The following is a 21038-nucleotide window of genomic DNA, read 5'->3' as shown; positions in this document are numbered from 1 at the left end:
CTGATCAATAGCATTAGGTTCGTCATACAACATCCCCAAAGCTTGAAAGAATGCGTTCACATTAGTCAGAATAGGATCATCTGGTTTCAAAGAAAACGCCCAATCCTGGGGATCGCCACGCAGCAAAGAGATGACAATTTTAACCTGCTGCGCGGAGCTCCCTGACGAGTTAGGCTTCAAGGCAAAAAATAATTTACAATTATTTTTGAAACTCAAAAATTTAGATCGATCCCCAAAAAATACATCAGGTGTAGGGATCTTTGGTTCAACAGCATGCGAACGAGCAAGGTAGGCGGAAATTCCCCGCACTTCTGCAGCGAGCTGCTCCACACGATCAGATGATTGCTTTATCTCCATTGTGAGAGAAAAAAAAAATTCCCCCTACGGCCTCAGAGATATAGAGGAAAGAATATACACACACTTTTTTTTTTTTCTTTAAACACAATTCTTTCCTGCTATTGAGTACCCTAGGATCTGCGGTATGGCGGGTGATTCTGTTATGACTGAGTCACCGTAGGAGGCAAAAACAGAAATGCTAGCTAAGTCCAGAAAACCAGAGAAGTTGGCAGCTATCGGATTGCAGAACCCTGAACCTATCAACACAACTAGCAGTAGCCGTGGGGGGTTCCTACGATGCCCTAGACCCCTCGATCACAGCCGGAGAATTAAATAGGCCTAAAGAAAGAAAGGGGAAATCTAAACTGCCCCAGAGCAGACCCCAAAGCAAAAGGCAGCCCCCAACATAAAATGACGGTGAAGCAAGATGAAAATACTAACACAGACAGAAAGATAGACTGAGCAAAGACGGGGCCCAAGCTAACTAGATAGAAAAGGACAGGAAGGCTGCTGTCTGCAATCCGTGAAAAACCCTATGAAAATAAGAGCCAACAGACTGACAGTGAAAAAGGCCCTGAAGATGCTAGGCTTCAAAAAAACTATGTCAGTACTCAGGAATATTCTGAAGACAGAGCTACAGGCAAAAGGAGATTCAGCTCAACCCAGCAGGGAATGGCAGAATACAGAAAAGCAAGGAAAACAAAAAACAAAGCAAAAATGCTAACAGGCAAAACAGAAAACTTAGCTTTAGAGGAGCAGGAATCAGAATGGTGTCCTAGAAGTCCACAGAGAAATCACCCGCAGGGCAGAAGGGCGTCGGCAGCCTTATATCCAGTCCGTGACTCCACTCAGCCAGTCATCCTCATTAGGCTCAGGTGCCTGATAATCAGGCTCATTACCTTCCTTTACCAGAATAGGGAGTTCACCAGACCTCAGTGACGAAGGGGAAAATGAACTCACAACAGATTGCCTTCCCAGGGCTGTGGGGCACTCTGTACCGGGCCCAATGAGCTTCAATGGGAGAGGCCACGGCAGCTGGGACCCGGCCCGTGGCCCTAGGCGCCCATTGTAAAAGGGGTTGTTGCAGTGTGCTTATGGTGATGAAAGTTTATAAGTGATTCGTTACGCCACCTGTGGTGTTTGGCAATGAACATGTAAGCCGACGCTGCAGACAGATCCTCTGGGACAGATGGTGTGGTGCAGCAGTGATGTTATAGCCCTCCACAGGCAGGACTGGAGTCCCAGGGCAGTGTAGGTGAAGTGACACGTAGATGGTGTAGTGTCAGGCGCGAGGGATGTAGCAGTGCTGGGCATGCTGGCGCAGGAATAAGTGGAGGACACCAGGGCATGTAGTTTCAAAGCTTTACTCACAGTCTGTTGCAGGTACAGGTGCCCGCATCCGTGCCGTGTCCTCCGGGTCAGGAGCTCAGCCAAATTCCAGGCAAGATGAAGTACTCCTTTTCAACACTCCGCCAACATATGTGCCTTTTCTGAACGTCTCCTCTTTTAGCGCCTTTGAATGAAGTACTCCTAGTACTGAGTTACACTGGAGTTCCTCCTGTCAGATGTTCCTATGAACTCTACTTGTACTGCAGACAGCTGTAGCCTGCTTCGGGGACTCTTTGCTACTCAGTACCGGCTCTCTCTTATGTTGCTGTTGTGCCCCCAAGTCTTGTGTGGGAATAAAGTGGTCACTACTTCTATTCCTCCGGTGTCTGCTGCAGGACCATTAGTATCCATACAACCTCGGGGACCGGGCCCCGGCCTTGCGCTGTGAACTTGGGAAGGGTTCTCTCTTCCAACCCTGTTCCTTAGTTCCTCTTTTCTCCTTACATTCCGTTCTAATCCTTCTTCCCAATGGAGAATCAAGCTTCCTTTCTCTGTCTCTTTCCTGTGCCAGCAGACCCAGATCACTGTGGCCTGCTGCAGCACTTCCTTCTTCCATTCCTCTCCCGGGTATCTTCTCTGTCTCACTCTCTGTCCTTCTACATCCTCACTCACTGACTGAGTGAATGACTGAATGACTGACTCAACTCTTCCCGCTCTTTTGTGTAAACTAAACTCCACCCACCTCCCAGTACGTTTCGTGTTCCAAGCAGGGAGCCACCAAGGGGTGCTATGCTACACTCCAAGCAGGGAGCCGCCGAAGGTGCTTTGCTACACTACTTTGTGGTGTGGGGTGCAGGTGTTGGAGTGTGGTCAGGTGTCTCCACCTTACCTGGATGGTGGGGCACCACACCTCAGGAGGAGGTGCAGTACCTCTGTGGTGACTGAACCCTCAGGGGCACCACATACCCCCCCGTTAAACACAGCACGTCCGCAGGCTGCAAGAAAACAGAAGTTGACAAATACAGGAACATACAAAATTTTTGTAATGCTAATAAACAGTTCTTATCGAATCTTCTCAATATGAGAGGCACTGTCTCTTGAACATTGCAAACAATTTTAACTAACTATCTTTAAAGTTATGCTACCTAATTTAAAGTGCTATTTCAAGCATTATCACTTCTCCTTACACATTTTCTACTTTCTTTTATTAACCCTAAGTGACAACCGTGGATGCCTGGTTCGTCACCTGCATCTTACAAATCTTCATCTTTATTCAAATCTCTTTATTAAAACATTCCTATTTGTCATTGATACTAACTTACGAAGACTGGAAAACATGTATTTGGAAGTCGCCTTGCTACACTTGTAAGGAGAGCTTTAAACTAGAACAACATGGGAAGGGAAGCAAAAGACCAGAAAAAGCCATACACCTGACAAATGCTATTGAGAATTCTGCTATTAGAAGTGGAAAGGAAGAACAAAGACAAAAGAATCTAATTAATACAAATATTGGAGAAAGCGAAAACGATCACAAACTAAAATGTTTCTATACTAATGCACAAAGCATGGGCAACAAACAAGGAGAATTGGAACTACTAACACAGGAAAAGAAATATGGTGTCATTGGAATCACTAAAACTTGGTAGGACAATACACATGATTGGAATACAAGACTAGAAGGATTCAACTTATTTGCAAGAAACAGACTTGATAAACGAGGAGGAGGTGTCGCATTGTATGTTAGAAACGCATATATCTGCACAGAGATTGAAGCTTCAGAGACTGGGAGTTCTGTGGAAACTGTCTGGGTAAGAATACATGGACAGAACAATGGAAAGGACACCATTGTAGGCATTTACTACAGGTCGCCTGTGCAAGCTGAAGATATGGATGAACTCTTTATGCATCAAATGGCCAAGTTCTCCAAAAAATATGACATGGTTGTCATGGGAGATTTCAACTATCCAGACATTTGTTGGGAATCTCTCTCAGGCAAAACTAACAGGTCAAGGAAATTCTTATCCTCTCTTGCTGACAACTTTATCTTCCAAAAGGCAGGGGAGAAAACAAGGGGAACTGCTACCTTGGATCTAATCCTTATAAACAGGGAGGAAATGGTTGAGGAGGTAAAAGTGGCTGGGACCCAAGGAGGTAGCGACCATGCTATTTAAGAATTTTGGATAACTAGAGGAGGAAGACCTGTGATGACTCAGACGTCAAGGATAGATTTCAGAAAGGCAGATTTTAAGGGATTCAGAAAGAGAATTGGAGGGATCCAATGGCTGGATATCCTTAAAGACAAAAATGTCCAGGAAGGATGGGAAATCTTGAAAAATGAAATTCTCAAAGCACAATTGTTAACAATTCCGAAAAGAGGGAAGAATAGGAAGCATTTAAGGAAACCAGGATGGGTGAACACAGATCTTAAGCACATGCTAAAAAGGAAGAAAAAAATGTTTATAAAATGGAGAGAGGGAGGCATATCTAAAGAAGAATATAATGCTGTCTGCAGAACCTGCAGGGCACAAATCAGATTAGCTAAAGTTGACAATGAATTGAGGCTTGCAAGAGATGTCAAAAGCAATAATAAAGGATTTTGGGGATATGTCAAAAGTAAAAGAAAAGTCAAAGATGCTATAGGATTTTTACAGGATGAAAATGATGAAATGGTAAGACAGGATGTTGAGAAGGCCGAACTTTTAAATTCCTATTTTGCATCTGTTTTCTCTCAGAAAGGAAATGTAACATCAACTGTTCTTCACTGTCCTATTAAGGGAATAGAAGAATCCAGGATATCTATAAACAGAAAGATAGTGAGGAAACACTTAGCTAACCTAAATGAATTCAAGTCTCCAGGTCCAGATGAATTACACCCCAGAGTACTGAAGGAGATAGCAGAAGAAATTTTTGAACCCCAATGGTTTGGTAATACCAGGAAAATTAGCTATAATTTTCCGATAAAAATTAGCAAAACCCAAAAACTTCTGGAGGGCGTTCAAAGAAGTGGGCTGAACCCAATCATAAATGGCCTGTACCTTGGCCGGGTCCATTTCAATAGTTGATGGAGACAAAATAAATCCCAAAAATGAAATCCTTTGTACACCAAAGAGGCATTTCGATCCCTTGACATACAGGGAATTTTCCCTAAAAATCCGGAACACAGTCCAAACATGTTCCACCTGAGAGTCCCAATCCCTGGAAAAGTTAAAAATTTCATCCAGATAGATGATCAAAAATTTATTTAATCCATTCATCCCCCTGATTAATGTGCATAAGATTATACGCCTCCCTGTGGTTATGCTTGGTAAACCAGCAAGCACCTTTAACTCTGGAGAATAGATCAGAAATCAGGGGTAACGGATACTGATATTTAACAGTAATTTTGTTGAGGAAACGATAGTCAATACAAGGCCTTAATGAACCATCTTTCTTGGCCACAAAAAAAAACAGCACCTAAGGGTGAAGAGGATGGTCTAATATGACCCTTCTCCAACGACTCCTTAATATAGGATCGCATAGCCTCGTGCTCGGGTACAGATAAATTGAAAAGTCGACCCTTGGGAAATTTACACCCAGGGCTCAGCTCAATTGCACAGTCATAACTCCTATGAGGAGGCAAAGACGCAGACTCATTCTCACTAAATACATCATAAAAATCAGCCAAATAGTCAGCAACATCATGCGACTGGGGAGAGGTGGAGAAAATAGGAGCGTCACTAAGGGCACACCGACAACCCCAACTCACCACAGACACAGATTTCCAATCCAAAACTGGATTATGGATTTGCAACCAGGGAAACCCCAGAACGATGGTATCATGCAAATTATGCAACACCAAAAATCTGCAATTTTCTTGATGGTCTGGGGCGACCCGCATTACCACCTGGGTCCAAAACTGAGGTTTATTCTTTGCCAAAGGAGTAGCATCAATACCCCTCAAAGGGATAGGTGTCCGCAGAGGTGTCATAGGAAACTCACAACGTTTAGCAAAATCCAAGTCCATCAGGTTCAGAGCTGCTCCCGAATCCACAAAAGCCTTAGCGGAAAATGTGGACAGGGAGCAGATCAGAGTAATTGCCAGAAGAAACTTAGGTTGAACACCACCCACAGCAAATGTGTGTGCAAAACGTTTCTCTCATTTAGGGCAGACAAAAATAATATGAGAGGAATCTCCACAGAAAAAACACAGCTTATTACGCCTGCTGAACTCCTGACATTGCGCCCTAGACAAAACTCTATCACATTGCATAGGTTCAGACATTTGTTCAACAGATGGCAACACCTCTCGTCCAGTTTTGCGTTCACGCAAACGCCGATCAACCTGAATGGCTAATGACATAGAATCCTCAAGACAAGAGGGAACAGGAAATCCCACCATAGTATCTTTTACGGTTTCTGACAAACCCTTCCGAAAGAGAGCTGCCAAGGCACCATCATTCCAGGTAGTAAGGACCACCCACTTTCGGAATTTTTGACAGTACAACTCTGCAGAATCCTGACCCTGGCTCAATGCCAACAGGGCCTTTTCAGCCTGATCAATAGCATTAGGTTCATCATACAACAACCCCAAGGCCTGAAAAAATGCGTTCACATCAGTCAGAATAGGATCATCAGGTTATAAAGAAACCGCCCAATCCTGGGGATCGTCGCACAGCAAAGAGATGACAATTTTAACCTGCTGTGCGGAGCTCCCCGATGAGTTAGGCTTCAAGGCAAAAAATAATTTACAATTATTCTTAAAATTCAGAAATTTAGACTGATCCCCAAAAAACACATCAGGAGTAGGGATCTTTAGTTCAGCAGCATGTGAATGAGCAAGATAGGCGGAAATTCCCTGCACTTCAGCAGTAAGCTGCTCCACACGATCAGACAATTGCTTAATCTCCATTGAGAAAAAATTCCCCCTACGGCCTCAGAGAAATAGAGGAAAAAATATACACCAACAAAAAAAAATTTTGACCCTTTTTTTTATTTTTTTTTACAATTTTTTCCTGCTATTGAGCACCCTAGAATCTGCGGTATGGCTGGTGATTCTGTTATGAATGAGTCACCGGAGGAGGAGAAAACAAAAATACAAGCTAAGTCCAAAAAACCAGAGAGGTTGGTAGCTATCGGATTGCAGACCCCTGATCCTATACACCACAACTAACAGTAGCCGTGGGGGGTTCCTACAGTGCCCTAGACCCCTCGTCACAGCCGGAGAACTACATAAGCCTAAAGAAGGAAAGGGGAAATCTAAACTGCCCCAGAGCATACCCCAAAGCAATAGACAGCCCCCAACATGTATTGTCGGTGAAAAACAGATGAAAACACAAACACAGACAAAAAGACAGGCTGAGCAAACGATGGGGCCCAACTAACTAGATAGGACAGGACAGAAAAGATGCTGGCTGCAATCTGCAAAAAACCCTACCAAAAATGTCCCAACCTTCTGATAGGGAAAAAGGCCCTGAAGTCGCTAGACTTCAAAATCACTATATCAGCACTCAGGTATATTCTGAAAACAGAGCAAAGAGATCGACTGATCAGAGACAAAAATGGAATTCAGCCAGTCCAAACCAGAACTGGCTGAATACAAACACTAAGGAAACCAGACAAAATCTCATGGAATAATAGCAGGGCAAAAACTTAGCTTTTAGTGGACAGGAACTAAGCTGGAAGCAAGAGCTCAGAGCAGAAAGGATCACCAGCAGCCCTGCAGGGCGTCGGCTGCCTTACATCCACTCAAAAATTCCAGATGTCCAATCACACTCCGCCAGTTCAGATGACAGGTTCTTCCCATCCCAATCAATTTCACTACCTCTCTTCACCAGCAGAGGGAGTTCATCAGACATCAAAGGTGAAGGGGAGAATGAACTCACAACAGATCCCATGCTGCAAGCCATAGCAGATACCAGACTGATAACATTTCATGCTGTAAGCTGTTCAACCTGGATATGAATAAATCTACGTTCTGTGTTGCTGACTCTGGATGTTACGCTGATTAATCCGCTGCTAACAGGTTATGGGCCCAGAGTCCTAGAGTCCCAGATCCCCAGAGCACAGAGAAAAGAAAAGAAAGGAAGACAGCAAAGATGGCCACCAGCAGCAGCAACTCCATGAAGTTTACAGTACCAAGTCTCACTAACCAGAATTATCAATCCTGGAAATTCAAAGTGAAAATGCTGCTTATAAGAGAAGGTACGTGGAAATACGCACAGGAGCTTAAACCTGACCCAGTATCACAGGAGTAGATAGAGATGGATCAGAAAGCACAAAGTACCATATCACTCAGTATAGATGATGATCAGATTGTGCATGTGCGTAAAAGTGAAACTGCAAGAGAAATGTGGGAGCAGCTGCAAAAGGTGCATGAGAGGATAAATTTAAGCAATAAACTTTATCTCATGAGAAAATTGTACCAGTCTAAACTACAGAATGGCCAGGATATGCAGGACTACATAACAAGCATTCTAGAGATTGTAGAATGCCTGAGAGGCATTGGGGAAGATTTGAAGGACTTTCATGTAGCCGCATAACTGCTTAGTGGTCTTTCAGAAAGCTATGACATTCTTGTAACCGCACTAGATGCGCTCCCAGATGATGAGCTTACATTGGAGTATGTCAGAGGGAAGCTCATAGATGAATATAAGCGGAAAGCGGAAGGTGTAAGCAGCAGGACATGCAATGCAGAATCTGTTTTACAGACACAAAATCTAAATGATAACAGAAAGCACCTAAAAGAAACACGTGAATGTTTTGTTTGCAAGAAATCAGGACAATTGAAAGCCGACTGCAGAGTCTGGAAAGCTAGAATGAATCAGCTGAAAAAGCAAAGCAGTCTTCAAAGAGTTAAAAGTGCTGTGTCTGCAGAAAATAATTCTGTGAATACTGAAACTGCATTTACTGTCAGTGTAAATACATCAAAGCATGCATGGTGTATAGACTCTGGAGCAACTAGTCACATGACTAATAACAGAGACTTCTTTTCTAAGCTTAACCAAAGTAAGTCAGAGAAAGTGATTATGGCTAATGGTCAGTACATGACTTCACAAGGTATAGGAGATGGTTATATTGATTGTCAAATCTCACCAACACAAAGCAAGAAGATCCCAGTAAAAGATGTGCTCTATGTGCCTAGTCTTGAGAGTAATTTGCTATCTGTGAAGAAACTCACAAAACAAGGAAATGAAGTTACATTTAAGCATGATAGCTGCATCATCTCAAAAGAGGGTCACACACTAGCAGAAGGAAAAATCACAGATGAACTTTACCAGCTTAAATGCAAAGAGTGTGTGTACACTGCTCAGGAAGAAAGGCACAATAACTGCATTCATGTATGGCATAGGCGCCTAGCACACAGAGACCCAGAAGCAATAAGGAAGTTAGTTCAAAAGCAACTAGCTGAGGACATTACAATTGATCTATGTAACCAGACAATGAAATGTACTAGCTGCATCAAAGGGAAAATGTCTAGAAAAGCTTTTCCTAAGAGAAGTACAACAAGAACAGAACAGACACTAGATTTAATACACACAGATGTCTGTGGTCCAATGAGCACTCAGACTCCTGGGAAGAAGAGATATTTTCTCACATTTATTGATGATCATTCAAGATATACAGTTGTCCATCTGCTTCACAGCAAGAAAGACGTTCCAGAGAAACTTGAAGTATATCTAGCTGAGGTATATAATAAATTTGGGAGAATGCCAAAGATTCTACGTGCAGATAATGGGACTGAATACACAAGTAATGAGACACAGAGCATTTTAATGAAAAATGGAATCCTATTTCAGACCACTGTACCGTACAATCCTGAGCAAAATGGTGTCGCGGAAAGAAGGAACCGAACACTCTGTGAAAGTGGAAGAAGTATGTTGTTTGATGCAAATCTGCCCACAGCATATTAGGGTGAAGCAATCATGACAGCTTGCTATCTTCAGAACAGACTACCAGGTAAAGCTACAGAGAAAACTCCATTTGAGCAATGGAACAGCAGAAAGCCAAAACTGCATCATATAAGAATATTCGGAAGTAAAGCACTTGTACATGTTCCCAAAGAAAGGTGAACTAAGTGGGAATCTCACGCTAAGGAAGGGATCCTAGTAGGCTACAGTGAAACCCAAAAAGGTTATAGGATTCTACACCCAGAAACAAACAAGGTCACAATAAGTAGAGATGTAGTGATTGATGAGAACTTTGTGTCCCCCAAGTTTTGTGACATCACGCCAGTAGTCCAGCAGAAGTCACAATTACAAGACAATAACAAGGAGGATGTAGAGGTCTGGCTGGATTCTTCAACCACTGAAGGAACAACAGAAAAATCAGGTGAATCCGAAATCAGGAGATCGTCAAGATCAAACAAAGGCATACCAGCTAAACGTCTATCCTACATAGTCAAGACACTACCTGAATCAGAGCCGCAGTCATGGGATGAAATGCAAGAACTACCTGTCCATGAAAGAACAAAGTGGATCAATGCCGCTAATGAGGAAATCAAATCGCTTCATCAACTTCAAACTTGGAAACTCACCAAGCTGCCACAGGGCAAAAAGGCAATCAAGTGCAAGTGGGCCTTCAAAACAAAATATGACTCTGAAGGTAAAGTCCACAGATTTAAAGCAAGGTTGGTGGCAAAAGGATATTCTCAAAAGTATGGCAAAGATTACGATGCTACGTTTGCTCCAGTCGCTAAACAGACCACGTTCAGAGCTTTGTTAGCTGTAGCTGCTGTACAAAAGATGAATGTCAGACATTTGGATATAAAAACTGCCTTTTTAAATGGTGACATTGAGGAGGACTTATACATGACTCAACCTGAAGGTTATGTAAAAGGGGGTGAAGAGAATCTTGTTTGCAAACTACAAAAATCCCTTTATGGTCTTAAGCAATCAGCAAGAGCATGGAACACCAAGATGAATAAGGTCTTGTTGGAAGAAGGTTTTAAAAGTGGATCCATGCTTATACACAAAATATACAGATGGAAAGTGGATGTATATTCTCTTATATGTGGATGATGTGATTGTAGTTCATCAGGAAGACGCAGAAATTGGAAAAATGGCTGAAATTCTGAACCAGCATTTTGAAACGAAAGACCTTGGAAATGTGACATATTATCTAGGAATCCAAATTCAGAGAGAGAGGAAGATGGAAGTTTTCTTCTAAACCAAAGTGCAAAAATTAATTTGATTCTGAATCAGTTTGGAATGTCAGAGGCCAAAGGTATATCAACCCCAATGGAACCATCCTACCTGAAGCTGGAAGGAGAAGATGACCTGTTGCCAAACAATGAGAAATATCGTCAGGCAGTGGGGGCACTGCTATACATATCAACTATGACTCGACCGGATATCACAACAACAGTTGGAATCCTTTGCAGATATGTGGAAAAACCACGCCAAAGAGACTGGAATGCTGTTAAGAGACTTCTCCGATATTTAAAAGAAACGCAAGATGTAAATTTAAAGCTGTCTGCAACGGGAGATCTAGAACTCACCGGCTATGTAGATGCAGATTGGGCTGGTGATTCGCATGATCGTAAATCCACAAGCGGATACTTGTTTAAAGTTGGAGAAAGTTTAATCTCCTGGTCTAGTAGGAAACAAGTATCTGTTGCCTTGTCATCTACAGAAGCGGAGTATGTGTCCGCAGCCTATGCAAGCCAGGAGGTCATTTGGCTAAGACAATTGATGGATGATCTTGGCACACCGTCAACTCAGCCGACGGTGATTTATGAGGACAACCAAGGATGCATTAAACTTGCATGCAGTGAAAAGATCAGTGCTAGAACCAAGCACATTGACGTCAGACATCATCATTTACGTGATTTGATAGATCGTGGCATAATTCAGTTCATCTATTGTGAAACTGATAAGATGGCAGCTGACATTATGACAAAGCCATTGCCACGAGCCAGGTTTCAAGAATTAAGAACCACAATGGGACTAAAAGGATAAGTAGTTGTTAAGTGGGGGTGTTGGAATAATGCATATTGATCTGTATGTATTGCAACAACTACTACTGTACTGTTTGATGTATTGTGCATATTGTGAGATTGTTAACAAAGTTCACTAAAAAAAAAAAGGGAGGGAAACTCAGACAGGATGCCCCCTCCTTCTCTTCCCTTCTTGTTGTTGTAATGCTCCCATGCTGCAAGCCATAGCAGATACCAGACTGATCACATTTCATGATTTAAGCTGTTCAACCTGGATATGAATAAATCTACGTTCTGTGTTGCTGACTCTGGATGTTACGCTGATTAATCCGCTGCTAACAATGTTCATCGGCCTCCCTACCTTCCGCGGTTTCTTTGTAGTAGATCCACCACCATGACGCATAGGAATTACGTAATTTGTCCGAAAGTTAATGTCACATGAACGATGATACAGACAGTCTGCAGCATGTAAGTCCTTCCCAAAGTTCGCGATTCTCCCTTGAATGGTGATTGCCCAGTCATCATTACGCTGTTTGCAATGTGACAAGATGGACCTTACAAATCCATGCGTTTTAACAAAGATATAGTCATCGAAATCACTACTAGATCTTGTCTTCACCACTTCATGTCCACAGAACAAACACTGCATCATGCTATCATAGGATCCAGTAGACACCCGTGTACCTCTCTTGGCAGGTGAACGATGAACGGAAGTAGCTTTCTTATGCAAGTCTAATTGCTTTTTGTTTATGTAGTTCATACGACATCTCTTGTGTACCACTGCTCCAGCAGCTAGCACAGTGCTAACGCCCCTCTCAATACTGGCTTTATTGATCCCTTCAGCTCCTTACGCACCAATCACCACTCTTTCTCCGTCATCTTCTATTTCATGGCTGCATAAGGGGCAAGTTTCTTGACTTTCCATCATTCTCAGCTCTTTAAAAGAAGATAAATAAATCGTTAAATAATAAATATAATAATAGTAGTAACTGTAAAAGAAATATGATAGACACTGAAAGGCGAGTCGCATTTAACATTTTACAGCTTTGGCGGCCATATTCTTTGACGTCACATTTGGACCCTTTGTGGTAACCCTATCTTGGTAAACTTTTAGTATGTTTTTCCCTACATGTAATACTACCAAAAAAAACAATTAAACGCTTTTTTGGAATTTGTTCAGGGTAAAGGATTTTTTTTTCTCGTATTTTGACTGGACTATACCACCTGCCAGACCAACTCGTGAGTGTGGGCATTGACACTCCTCCGACACAGCTTTCCCTCGTAGATGAACAGCCTGCCCCTTTCCTTCCACAACTGTTGGGTTTCTTCAGGAGCATCTGGACCCAGGCGTGAGTCAACTTGTGTCAGTAGCTCCTTTACCAGGCAGACTGCTGGGTCACTATCCTGTATTTCTGCTCACTCATGATGAAGCAATGGGTTTAGTGTGGCCTCTTTCATGATGTAGCGCTTGTATTTCACTCCTTGAGTGCGTTGGGCAGCAATTGGCCGATGAAAGGCAGGTAACTCGATTTCTTTGAGTGCTTCAGGATCTTCTCCCCCATCTGACAGATTGGGCTTTCTGGACAGTGCATCAGCATTGGCATTCTTGTGCCCTGCTGGGTACTTGATGGTAAACTCTTAGTTGGACAGCCGGGCCATCCATCGCTGCTCCAGCGCACCTAGCTTTGCGGTTTCCAAGTGAGTCAGCGGGTTGTTGTCCGTGAAGATGGTAAACTTGGCCGCAGCTAGGTAATGTTTGAATCTTTCAGTCACAGCCCAGACTATGGCAAGAAACTCCAGTTTAAAGGAGCTGTAGTTGTCAGGGTTCCTTTCAGTGGGATGTAGCTTCCTGCTGGCGTAGGAGATCACCCTTTCTTTGCCATTCTGTACCTGTGACAGTACCGCTCCCAGTCCCACGTTGCTGACATCAGTATAAAGGACAAATGGTTGGTCAGAGTCTGGGTAGGCCAGAACTTCATCTCCTGTGAGAGCCAACTTCAGTCGAGTGAAGGACCTCTCCAGTTCATCATTCCAGTCAAATGTAGGACTCTTCTTCTTGGGCTGACCCACTAGAAGGTTTTGCATGGGTGTGGCTATCTCAGTGAAACCTTTGATGAACCTTCGGTAGTAGTCTACCAACCCGAGGAATTGACGTACCTCATGGAGGTTGCTGGGCTTCTGCCAGTCCCGGATGACAGTGACTTTGTCAGGGTCTGGTGCCACGCGTTCTGCGCTCACTACATGGCCTAGGTACTGCACCTTGGGCTTCAGGAGGTGGCATTTGGATGGCTTCACTTTCAGGCCAAAGTTGGACAGGGCTTCGAATACCTCAGCCAGGTGTTCCAAATGGTCATCATAAGTCTTGGAGAAAACAATAACGTCTTCAAGGTACAACTGTTAGGGATGGCGGAACGCATCAAATATAAATAATAGGAGGTGCATTCGCCGCCCAGGGTCCACCGTGCGGTAGGTGTAAAGACCGCTGCTGGATAATGGCAGATTCGCCAGAGGGCGGGGTACAGTGCTCGGGTTAGCGTCACCCGAGGTGCTATGAGTGGCTCTGTTTAAGGCACAGAGACACCCTAGAGTAATATAGAAATAAACGCTGGGCCTGTTCACATCACAGGGCCAGCCAGCATGTGGCGTCGCAGCCGCGAACGCCAAGAGGTGCTGCTGACTGCAGCACGACGTAAACAGAAGTCGCTTAACGACAGTGCCGGAGGAGCCGGACACTGTCGGATGCTAGTGCTAGGTGCGGAGAGCACAGTGGCATATAGCCTGCCACTACCTGGCGCTGACTAGAACCAACACTCTGTCACCATTCGTATTATCAGAGGGAAGGGGTTTCTTAAAAAGTCAGTCACCAGAACATGCATCCATCACCATTCACACTCAGCATAATATGCTACACTAGCGCATGGCTGAGCCGCCATGTGGGCTTTTTATAGCCATGCGCTTCCGGGACCTTCCAGTATCCTGGAAGGAACCAATCAGATCCGATGCAGGACCTGCGTACGTGACCTCTGCTCTCCAGTTAGAGGTCAAGTTGCTGGCATGACCAGAATCACGGCACGAGGACTTAGCCTCTGGAGCGGTTCCCTGCTGAGCAGGTTAAGCTACCATTGCTGCACCAGAGGTGGCAGCAACATCCAGGCTCACAGAACAAGTCTGAGCAGCTCGCCGTGCTTGCTGAGCAGGGCCCTGAGCGGTCGGAGCGGAATGGGAGACCGCTGAATGTACGGCTCTGGATTCCTGCTGTGCAGAGCCAGAAATCCGATGCCTAACATTACCCCCCCTCCCAGGGCCCCTCCTCTGCGCCTCACTGCGCTCAAAGGCTGCAATCAGGAGCGGTGCGTGGATGTTTTCCACCGACTCCCAGGTTCGAGCCTTGGGCTCATGACTCTTCCAATCCACTAAATAAATTTTTTTGCCACGAACAAACCTGCGCCCTACGATGGCATTAACCTCAAACTCGTCAGACGATAAGTCTGACAACCCGGCCGATGACTCAGAAAACCGGGCCATGTGAACTGGTTTGGGGAGGGACACATGAAACACGTCCGAAATGGCTAAATGTGGAGGAAGAGCCAGGCCATAGACCACCAAGCTAATTAGCTCAAGGACCTTAAAAGGTCCAATGTAACGCGGCGCGAACTTGGGGGGACTCGACCCGCAGTTTGATATTTCGGGTGGAGAGCCATACCATGTTGCCAGGGGAGAAGCTTGGAGGGGGTCGCCGATGTGTGTCGGCGGACGCCCTCATCCTTTCCTTAGAAGCACGGATAGCATCCTGAGTGCGATCCCAAATGTCCCGTGCCTCCACTGCCCAGTCTGCCACCCTGGAGTCAGTGGAGGACACTGGCATCGGGACAGGGACGCGTGGATGTTGGCCATAGTTTAGGAGAAAGGGCGTCTGACCAGTGGAATCAGCCACTGCATTGTTTAGGGCAAATTCGGACAAAGGTCTGATTGGCTCTCTCAACCAATCCATTCGTTTCGGGATGGTAAGCGGAGGACAGATTTAGCTCGATGCTGAGTAAGCTGCAGAGCTCCCTCCAAAACCGAGATGCGAACTGGTCACTAACGATTTTGTCCGGCATGCCATGTAGGCAGAATACATGCTTGATGAACAAAGTGGCAAGACCATGAGCAGAATGCAACCGTGCGAGTGGCACCAAATGCACCATTTTGGAAAAATGGTCGGTGACCACCCAGATGATCGTACTGTCACCAGACTTGGGCAGGCCAACCACGAAATCCATGCCAACCATCTCCCAAGGTCTATCCGCCACTGGCAGGGGATACAGCAGCCCCGCCGGCCTCTGTATAGAGGGTCTGTTCCGAGCACATGAGATGCATACTTGCACATATTCCTTAACATCTCGAGCCATATGTGGCCACCAATATGACCTTGCCAGGAGTTTGGCGGTCCATTTATTGCCAAAATGACCACCCACCCTGGAGGCATGTGCCCAGGCGAGGACCTCAGGCCGTAGCTGAGGAGGCACCAAGGTCTTGCCTGGTGGCACTGACTCGAGAGCCACTGGAGCCACGGTCGTAAAACTCTCCGGCGGGAGGATTAACCGAGACTCAGCCTCCCCTTCCTCCGCCAAAACCACCGAGCGTGAGAGAGCATCTGCACGGACATTCTTCTCTCCTGATAGGTGAAGCGGAAGCGGGAGAAGAAGAGCGACCACCTGGCCTGACGAGAGCTCAGGCGTTGGGCCGTCTGTAGGTAGACCAGGTTTTTATGGTCCGTACAGACCTGGAACTGAAACCGAGCTCCCTCCAGGAGATGTCTCCACTCTGAAAATGCCAACTTCATGGCTAGCAGCTCCATGTCCCCGATGGAGTAATTCTTCTCCGCCGATGCAAAGAAGAAGAAGCAGGGATGTTTCCGACCTTGAGCATCCTTTTGGAAAAGGACTGCTCCTGCACCGACAGAAGATGCATCTACCTCCAGTATACAGTAAATGGTTTGTTCACATTGGGACGATGTAAAATGGGAGCGCCAGCAAAATGAGATTTTATAGCCGAGAAGGCCTTGGAGACCTGTTTGGTCCAAGCATTAGGGTTAGCTCCTTTCTTTGAGAGAGCAACCAATGGAGCAACCAGTGTGGAAAAGTGAGGTATAAACTGGCGGTAATATTTTACGTACCCTAAAAAGCGCTGCACCGCTTTGAGTGAATGAGGTTCTTGCCAATCCATTACCGCTTGCAGTTTGGCAGGATCCATAGCCAACCCCTGGGCCGAGATGATGTAGCCCAGGAATGGCAAGGACTCCTGCTCAAACTGGCACTTTTCCAGCTTGGCGAAAAGGGAGTTCGCCCGTAGACGGTGGAAGACCCTGCAGACGTCTCTTCGGTGAGTGGCCAAATCTGTCGAAAAGATGAGAATGTCATCCAGATAGACCATCACCGAAGTAGAGAGCATGTTGCGGAAGATGTCGTTGACGAAATCCTGGAAGACAGCGGGCGCATTACAAAGGCCGAAGGGCATGACCAGATATTCATAGTGGCCATCCCTGGTATTAAAGGCTGTCTTCCACTCGTCTCCTTCGCGAATGCGGATCAGGTTGTATGCCCCCCGTAGATCTAGTTTCGTAAAGATCCGGGCCCCTTGCAACCTATCAAACAGTTCAGAGATCAGTGGAAGAGGGTATTTATTTTTTACAGTTATGGCATTGAGACCTCTGTAGTCAATGCAGGGACGTAACTCTCCGCTCTTCTTCTGAACGAAGAAGAACCCTGCACCAGCCGGCGACACCGACTTTCTAATAAAACCCCTAGCCAGGTTCTCCCGGATATACTGTGACATAGCTTCTGTCTCGGGGAGTGATAGTGGATATACACAGCCTCTAGGAGGTTCTGTGCCTGGCATGAGGTCTATCGGGCAATCGTATGGACGGTGCGGCGGGAGCGTCTCCGCAGATTTTTTGTAGAAGACGTCCGCGTACTGGTGGTAGGGTTTAGGTAGTGCGGAGAGATCCGCAGGCACTTCAGTGGAGGCCACCTGAAGACTGACCCTCAGACACCTCCCCTAACAGTCCTTGCTCCAGGTGAGTATCTTCCCTGTCGCCCACTCAATATGAGAAGAGTGGCAACGGAGCCAGGGAACCCCGAGAAGCACCTGATCGATGCCATCTGCAAGACGAGCAGGGACAGAGTTTCATGATGAGACGGTGAGATAGAGAGTCCAAGTGGAGCTGTCTGATGAGTCACCTGAGAGGGTATTCGGTGCTCCGTTAACCACCCTGATGGTCAGAGGCTGTGGTAATAGTACCAGGGGAATGGCGTGTTTCTGGGCGAAGGTAGAAGACATAAAGTTCCCCTTGGCCCCGGAATCCACGGTAACCTCTGCCTCCAGGGTGGAGGACCCACTGTCTAAGATGCCCCGGAATACCGGTTTGGGTGAGAAGGGTTTCATATTGGACTGCCCACCACCTACGGCCACTGGACGTGGACGTTTTTTCACCTGCAGTGGACATGTGCTAGCCGGGTGACCAAACTGTCGGCACTGATAGCAACATACAGAGCTTCGCATCGGCCGTGGCTTTGAGCCGGTGCGAGACACCTCCATAGGTTCGGAGGGTGAAAGCTCCTGTGCGGGGTATGTTAGCGGCTCGGAGAATGTGGGAGCCAAGTGAACCCTGCGTCTGGATTGTGCCCGTTCCAGCCCACGCTCCGTAAACCAGAGGTCTATGCGGGTGGAAACGGCAATCAATTCCTCCAGACTTGCGGGAACCTCTCTGGTAGCTAGAGCATCTTTAACGTGCTCAGCTAACCCTCTCCAAAACACCGGGACTAAAGCTTTGTCCGGCCACTCTAATTCGGACGCCAATGTCCGGAACCGGACGGCATAATCGCTGACCGAGAGTGACCCCTGTGTTAGGGATAGTAATAGGAGAGAGGTATTGTGCGTGATCCGTGGTCCCAAAAAGACCTGCTTCAGGACCGCGAGGAACTGAGCAGCACCCTGAACCACTGGATCATCACGTTCCCACAACGGTGTAGCCCACTGTAATGCCCGGCCAGACAAGAGTGACACAATAAAGCCCACCTTAGCCCGCTCTGTGCAGCCAGTAACTCGAGCTGAATTGAGCACTGGCTCACGAATCCCCTACAGGTGGCACTGTCACCCGAAAACTTGTCGGGAAGCGGGAGGCGAGTAATAGCCAGCGTGGGTAAAAGTGCGGGCACACGTGAGACAGCCTCAGCAACTGTCTGAGTGGCAGCTAGCGCAGTATTCGCAGCTGAGTTGGCGCTCTCAATAGCCGCCAACCTGCTCTCCAGCTGCCAAATATAGCGCTGCAACTGCTGCACGTCTGCCATTACCAGCCAGACCCTGGCGCTAATATAATGTTAGGGATGGTGGAACGCACCAAATATAAATAATAGGAGGTGCATTTGCCTCCCGGGGTCCACCGTGTGGTAGGTGTAAAGACCGCTGCTGGATAATGGCAGATTCACCAAAGGGCGGGGTGCAGCGCTCAGGTTAGCGTCACCCGAGGTGATAGGAGCGGCTCTGTTTAAGGCACAGAGACACCCTAGAGTAATTTAGAAATAAACGCTGGACCTGTTCACATCACTTGGCCAGCCAGCGTGTGGCATCGCAGCCACGAACGCCAAGAGGTGTTGCTGACTGCTGCGCGACGTAAACAGAAGTCGCTTAACGACAGTGCCGGAGGAGCCGGCCACTGTCGGACGCTAGTGCTAGGTGCGGAGAGCACAGTGGCGTATAGCCTGCCACTACCTGGCGCTGACTAGGACCAACACTCTGTCACCATTCGCATTATCAGAGGGAAGGGGTTTCTTAATAAGTCAGTCACCAGAACATGCATCCATCACCATTCACACTCAGCATAATATGCTACACTAGCGCATGGCCGAGCCGCCATGCGGGCTTTTTATAGCCATGCGCTTCCGGGACCATCCAGTACCCTGGAAGGAACCAATCAGATCCAACGCAGGACCTGAGCACGTGACCTCTGCTCTCCAGTTAGAGGTCAAGTTGCGGGCATGCCCAGTAGCACGGCAGGAGGACTTAGCCTCTGGAGCGGTTCCCTGCTGAGCAGGTTGCGCTACCATTGCTGCACCAGAGGTGGCAGCAAGATCCAGGCTCACAGAACAAGTCTGAGCAGCACGCCGTGCTTGCTGAGCAGGGCCCTTAGCGGTTGGAGCGGAATGGGAGACCGCTGAATATATGGCTCTGGGTTCCTGCTGTGCAGAGCCAGAAATCCGATGCACAACAACAGGACTGTCTTGAAGTTCTTGTGCCCAAGACAGCACTCCATTAGCTGTTGAAATGTCCCTGGGGCAGTGCTGAGCCTGAACGGCATATAGTTAAACTCACAGTGACCCATTGGTGAAGTAAATGCTGTTTTGGCTTTGTCTGCCTCTGCCACAGGAACCTGCCAATACCCAATAGTGAGATCTAAGGTAAAAAAAAATAGCTGTTTTCAGTGCAGCTAATGACTCTTCAATTCTGGGTAATGGGTAGGCATCCTTATGTGTAATGCTGTTAATTTTCCTGTAGTCAACACACATTCTCATAGTACCATCTTTCTTTTTCACAAAGACTATTGGAGCTGCCCAGGGGCTACAACTATCTCTGATCACCCCAGCTTCCTTCATTTCCCGCAACATACCTTTGGCATATTGATATTGTGTGGATGATCTCCAGTGGGGATATGGTGTTGGACCCCTTTTCCCTTCCCAAAGTCTAAAGGATGTTTGCTGAATACCCGTTCATACTCTTGAGCCACTCGCTAAACCCCATTCTTTTGGTATGAAGGGGTGGAGTCAGTGCAGTTGCTGACACCACTCCTCCAGCTGTTTTGCAGAACCATTGTCCTCTGCTGGGTCGAATGAAACCAAGGGTCCTGCTGTCTGTATTGCATTGCTATTGACAGTAAACAGCTTAGTAACTGTGGCATACCGAGGTATTGTGGCCTCCTCCTCCCCACAATTCAAGATGCGTACAAGTCTTCTCCCCTTGCGAATATCAACTACCCCTCTGGCTGTCAGGACAGTGGGCCTAATATCAGAGTACACTGGTTCTACCAGGGCTTGGTAATTTCTTCCCCTGTGGCCTATGGCTGCCCAACACCAAATTAACATTTCACTCCTAGGGGATATTGCAATGGGGAATGAATCATTCACTCTGACGCTGCCAACTTCTCCGCCAGATAACTCTACCTGCTGCCTTTGCATCAGGGCCTTGATCACCTTTTGCAGGACCCGTTGCTCACTGGAACCAACAGTTTCAACTACCTGTTGTAACAAAACAATAACCTCGGCAAGACAATTTTCCATCACATTAGTACCTAAGGTTACTATTGGGTTACATTCTCATCGATCAATATATACAACTATCAGACCTTGTTTTTTTAATTCTACTCGCCCCACCTTAATGGTCATCTCTTTACATCCCACTTGTGGCAAAGACTGATCATTGCTGA

Source organism: Dendrobates tinctorius, unplaced genomic scaffold, assembly GCF_039654945.1.
Source record: "Dendrobates tinctorius isolate UK_male_01 unplaced genomic scaffold, ASM3965494v1 ptg000120l, whole genome shotgun sequence".
Classification (NCBI taxonomy): Eukaryota; Metazoa; Chordata; class Amphibia; order Anura; family Dendrobatidae; genus Dendrobates; species Dendrobates tinctorius.
The sequence above is the reverse complement of the archived record's forward strand: the minus strand, read 5'-3'. Positions refer to the sequence as shown.